We start from the raw sequence: 6,076 nt of genomic DNA on the forward strand, positions 1-6,076 counted from the left end.
GGAGTAAAGTGCACGCCCTACATCACCCAGTGTAACCAGCAAAGAAACTTCACAGACAGGCTTTTCACGCCCTTCACACAAAGGGGAAAACCGAGGCTCAGAGTTGAAGAGATGGAGCCAGGCCACTGCATGAGCCAGCAGGGAGCCCCGAGTCAAATCTCACCCCCCGACCCCTTGCCTTCTTCCCTCTTCTGCTCTCTGTTTTTTATTTTTTTCTTTTTGTTTTTTTTGAGACAGGGTCTCGTTCTGTCGCCCAGGCTAGAGTTAAGTGGCGCGATCTCAGCTCACTGTAACCTCCGCCTCCCGAGTTCAAGCGATTCTCCTGCCTCAGCCTCCCGAGTAGCTGAGACTACAGGTGTGCACCACCACACCTGGCTAATTTTTTGTATTTTCAGTAGAGACGGAGTTTCATCATGTTGCCCAGCCTAGTCTCAAACTCCTGAGCCCAGGCAATCTGCTTGCTTTGGCCTCCCAAAGTGCTGGGGTCACAGGTGTGAGCCACCACACCCAGCCTTTTAATTTTCTTTTCTTTTCTTTTTTAAAGCCCATATCCCTTTTGGACGCAGCATAGCCTCACCTCTTTATTCTGTGAGTGTTTGGGGTTCTGTGTCCTGCTAGGAAAAGGCTCTTCCCCCCGGGGCAGGGCCTGTCCTCTATTTGTTCACTGGTGGGACCCAGGTGCTCAGGCAGTGCCTGGCTCATAGTAGAAGCAACTTCCAAGCCGGTCTTGAACCTGCTACACACCTGGTCATCAAAGACGATTGCCAGTGGGACACTACTGGGGGACTGATGGCAGAAAGGAAGGGGAGGCAGTGGGTGAAAAGCTCCACTCTGGGTGGGGCCGGCGGCCTGGCAGCTGCAGGGGAGAGGAGGGAGGGTCCGCCGCGGGGTGCACTGCCAGGAGGGCGAGGGAGCCCCACGGAAAGCATTTTTCACCCCCGCCTCCCGCCCGGATCGCTTTCCCAGTTCGCATTTCTAAGGCCGCTTCTGGGTTATTTTGGTCGGGAAACCTGATCCTTCGCTGGGTTTATTTTAGCACCTTGGAGAACTCCCAGTCCCGCACCCGATCCCAGGCCGCCCCCTCCGTCCTTCCCGGGCGGCGGGGGGCGGGAGACCGCCGGGCTTGTTGTGGGGCGGCGCACCCCGCGCCTGGCCGCGGTAACCCGCGGTTCCCCACTCGCATCTCCTGCACGTGGGCTTCTGACCTCTCGGACGGAGGCTGCTGGGTGGGACTGGTGGTGAGGGGGTGCAGAGGGGCGGTGTCGGGGTGGGCGGGGCGGTGCTGAGCGCGCTCCAGCTCCGCGGTGCCGGCCTTGGGCTGCCTGAGTCTCCGGGCCTGGGCTGGGAGACTGCGTTCAGACGCGCGCCCTGCGAGGGAAGACGTTAGGCGCTCAGGGCGGTGGCTGGAGGCTCCCAGAAACTTCCAGGAGGATGAGGAAGCCGGGCCACTGCGGGAGTGGAGGGTGTTGGGGGGCTTCACGGGGTGGAATACGAGGTCAGGAACCCTACCTGGGACCCTCGGTGGGCAGCGAGGAACAGTCCCTACCCGCCCCTTCCCGATTTTGATTCAGCCTCAGTGCCTCGGACTCAGCCCCACACTCACACCCAACACACTCGCATGTGCAGGCACACTTGCACACTCACACTCATGCACACACACAGACGTGCTCACCACACTCTCACCAGTTCACACCCACACCCACGCAGACACACGGCCTCACCCACAGACACGCATGGACCCACACACACAACCAGAACACACACTTAAACAGATCCTTACACCCGCCAACTTTCATCCCCTCACACAATACACACACGGTTATACACAACTTGCACACACTTGCCCATCAACACCACATATGCTCATTCACACCATTACACACCCCAAGCACACACGGACATGCACCCACATGGCATGCAGGCACATACACTTACATGATGGACACACATACACACCCACACAATCACACACAACTGTCAAATGTAGCCTCACACACAGAGATGCACACTCACACCGTCATGCACAGATGCACATTCCCCCACACACCCTAACCCACTGCACACACACCCCACAGCCTCACACCCCACAGCCCTGGTGCACGCACCCTTCCTCCAGCTCAGCAGCAGACACACACATGTGGAAACAACTGACATACCTCCTGATTTATAGCCATTGATGCTGACTCATAACCATTTTGAGTATCAATGTGTACCTATTTATTATTGATGATAATTAATACCCTCATTCATGGCTCCTGGCATTATCCCCAACATCTCTGGCACGGGGATGCCAGTGCTGTTGTCTGGGCCTGGCTGTGACCCCTCCGCTATATCTTCCCAGTGCCTGGCCTGGTGGACGTGTCCGGTCCACACTGGGGAAGGAATGAATTCGAACAGTGGGCAGGTGGGCTGAGAAGCCCCAAGCCTCACTAGCCCTAGAAGCCATGTGGTTCTGAGCTTTGGCTGGGAAGGCCCCAGCCTCCAGATTTGCAGCCAGCACAGGCGGTGGTTGCGTGCCCTGTCATCCCCATGTGGCACCATGGCCCTCAGTGGAATGACGCTCTCGCTGAGTGCCAGGCCAGAAGACTTGAGTTCTAGTGAAGGAGGCCTCCCTGGAGGGCTTCACTGGGCCTTTGTTCCCCACCTGAAGGGGAGGCTGCTGGACCAGCTGTCTCTGAGATCTTGTCCCTACTCCCCTGGCCAGGCCCAGTCTGCCCCCTGTCCTAGTGAGGCAGGTCAGGGCTGCAGACATGCCCTGTGCCTCCATCTGCCACCGAGCCTCTCAATGTCCCCCACCTCCAGATACCTGTCTGGCTCTTTGGCCCCACCCACCTCCCCGGTGGACATTCCAAGCTTCGTCATTGGCTTTCGGTCTGATCTCCAACAGTTGGGGAGAGAACGCTGTCTCCCAGGGCAACAGAATTCCAGCACAGAACATTTCCATCTGCAGAACAGAAACTCTTGCCTCCCGTGAGCTGCCTTTTTGGCCTCTGATGACCCCATCCTTGAAGGTGGTGAGCCCTCGGAGGACCCGCTGTAACCCTGAGTGCAGAGTGGTCCATGAGAGAGAAAGAGCCTTGGGACTGTCTCTAGTGGCCACTGAAAACAAGGTCCCCATACTGCAGGGAACGCTGGTGAGAGCACCCACTATATCCGAGTCATCCAGCCTCTGGGTCTTACAGCCGGGTCGCCTGGTTCCATCCACCCCTCCCTCTTCACCAGGCTTCAGTGTCCTCATCTGTAGAATGGGATGATGACAGGGTCGGGTCAACCCCTGATCACTGGGTTTCTCTGGATCAGGTCTGGGATCGTTGTGGAAAGCCACGAAGATGCTGTGTGCAAAGCCCCAGCTCACGGTGATACCTGTAAGGAGACACTGCAGCGGGCTCTTTCTGAAGGCCTCCCAGGGCCCTGCAGCTGGGCGGGGTCCTCGTTGTTTCTACTTCTGACTTGCTGTGTGGCTTTGGGTTTTCATGACTTCTCTGGGCCAATGTACCAGGAATTGAGGACCTTGTCCTCCCACTGACAACACTTTGAGCTCCCAAGTTGCCATCCCACTGTTCACCATCCCGGGTGGGGGGTGGGGCTGTGTCTCCCCACCCCTCCTCTTTCTCATTTTTCAGAGTCCAGGGAGCCTGAGGCCTGGGGGAGGGGAAAGGGGCCTGGGAGCAATGGGAGTGCCCTGTGCTGTTGGGCAATGACTCAAACAGATGTCCCCTTCCTCTGCTCTGCAGACGCCGGCACTTCACACGCGCGTGGATGCGTCATGAGCCTTCCACATATGCTGAGGCTGCCGTGGGTCTGTGCCCAACACCCACGGAGCTCCGGAAAATGACGAGCAGGAGGGAGGGCTGTGTAGGGAAGTGGCAGGGTCGGAGGGGCCTCGAGCAGGGGAAGTCGCTGGAACCCTGGTGGGCGCTTCAGAAGCCAGGGCAGGGAGTGCACGCAGGAGCCCAGCCCATTCACACCCCCTGCCTGGCACAGCTGCCCCCTCACTCAAAGCCTGCAAACAGGCCCGTGGACCGATGCTGACTGGTCTCTTCTCCTGCAGACTGAGATGACATCCTGTGCAGGGGCGATGTCAAGGGGGAGCAGGTTAAGGGAAAGGGGTCTTCTACTTTGCAAGCCCTCACCATGTGGGCGTCCACACACCTCTGCTGGTAGGACTTCCTAGTGGTCAGTCCCATCCTAGTTCTGAGGGGCTGGCCCCGGCTAGCAAGTGGGGTGTGCTTGGTGAAGAAGCTGAGTGTGGGCTTTGGAGCTGGTCAGATCTGAGCTGGCATCCAGCCTCTGAGAAGTCACTATCCTCTGATCCCTGGTTTTCTCTGTCTGTGGATCCCACCGCTCAGGGTCAAAGTCAAGGATAGAAGAGACAGTGCCTGCTCAATGTAATGCCTGACACACAGTGGGTGCTTCACAAACCCAGGCAGAGCCCAAGACGGAGGGGGACACTGTCACTCCCAGCTGGCCTTGAGGGGAGCCAACTCCTGGGAAATCACCTCCAGCAGCTTCACTGCTCACGAGGCGGTTCAGGGCTCTGGCCCCTGTCCTTTCCACGAGAGGGACGTGCAGCTCTGCCCCTGTTCATGGAGCCCTTGAACCTGTCACCTCATTTCCAGGACAGCCTTCCTTACCCTCTCAGAGCACCCTGGCCAGGCTGTCGGGGGGATGGGAGTCGGGAAATGAAACAGACACCTCAAAAGCGAATACCTTCCCTACATATAAACTGAGTAGTGCACAAGAGTTGTAGAAGGCCCTGTGAGTGCCAGAGGGACAGAATGTTTTGTAGGGGCCATTAGTTCATGGAAGAGAGAGGCCACTTCACGTGGTGAAGAGGCCACGGAAGACTTCTCCCTGGAAATGGACATTTATGTGGGGCCCCGATGTAATCTGTGTGCTGTCTGGGGTTCTACTGTGTCCAACAGGCCAAGGGGCCGCCTCTGTGGCATTGGCTTGGCTCCCCTGCCTTGGTCCGAGTCAGTGGGACTAGGAATAAGTCACCTACTACCTGAACTGGAAAGGGACCACCTCCTCACTAGCTGGGGACATGGGCCACAGCAGTGCTGGGGTGAGGGTGTGGCTGGGTGAGAGGGGGAGGCCACCCTAGCCAGCCACTTCCTGCTCCATGGCTGGGTCGGTGCTGCTGTGAGATGGTCTGGCTGTTCACCCTTCAAAGGAGAGACCCAAGAGTGACCAGCCCCTCAGCCCCTCCAGCCCTGCCCTTACGCACTCAGCGTGCTCTGGCTCTGGGGCTGGCTGGAAGCACCTGCCCTGTGCCAGCTGTGGGCTCCTGTGGAAGTCAGAGTCATGGGGATGGGGTGGGGATGAAGAGCGTGGCTTTAATGTAGCTGCCAGATGTCCTTATATCACAAATTGCTTGGGCTTTCCCTAGGGCTGGCTGCAAGGTAGGGGTGGGGTTCATAGCTCTCCCATGGCTGTATAGCCTCACGCTCCTTTTGAGCCCCTGCACTGGGACCACCGGGCTCCGAGTCTCAGCTGGGACACCTCGGGGAGACGCCGGGAAGGACCTTGGGCAAATCCCCCAGCCTCTCAGCTCTGGGTGCCTGTTCTGAGAAGTGCACATCATCACAGTCTCCCTCCACAGAGAGGCCGATGTGGCTGAAACGATGCTCTGGTACAGCACTCATCACACAGCTGGGGTCCAACAGGCAGCCAGCAGACCTGCTCGAGGGGACCCACCTCTCCCCAAACTTCTCTCTCCTCCCCCCGACCTTCCCAGCCTTGGAGCCTACAAAGCCCCCGCGCTGTCTCCACCAAGCCACTGTCTCCCTGCAATCAGGAACCCCAGGGCAGGGCAGCCCTTCTGCGTGTGCTCAGAGCACCAGAAAGCCTCTGGTCCCTAGAGTTCAAAGGGCACAGGGAGCAGCCCGCCTGGCCCGGAGACAGCAGCGGAACTACACTACCCAGAATTCCCGGGGCTGGCCAAAAAGGAAATGTCGTTTGTTCAAGGAGAGGCTCAGCTCCCCGAGCAGCTGCAGAGAGAGGGAGCGAGGGGGAGCGAGGGATTACCAGAGGGAGGGCGGGCTGTGTGCGGGGAGCGAGGGTGGAGAGCCGG

The 6,076-nt window shown here is 58.5% G+C and overlaps 1 long non-coding RNA gene across 1 annotated transcript; it reads right to left on the minus strand.

The window, feature by feature from the left end:
• Positions 1-2,193: 2,193 nt before the first annotated feature.
• Positions 2,194-5,967, minus strand: LOC144335040 (uncharacterized). The gene is made up of 2 exons (XR_013405420.1): positions 4,153-5,967; positions 2,194-4,065 (listed from the first exon to the last, which is right to left on the minus strand). It is a non-coding gene; the product is annotated as an uncharacterized LOC144335040 (long non-coding RNA).
• Between the last annotated feature and the right edge of the window lie 109 nt (positions 5,968-6,076).

The sequence above is a fragment of the Macaca mulatta genome, chromosome 15 (assembly GCF_049350105.2).
Source record: "Macaca mulatta isolate MMU2019108-1 chromosome 15, T2T-MMU8v2.0, whole genome shotgun sequence".
In the NCBI taxonomy this organism is placed as follows: domain Eukaryota; kingdom Metazoa; phylum Chordata; class Mammalia; order Primates; family Cercopithecidae; genus Macaca; species Macaca mulatta.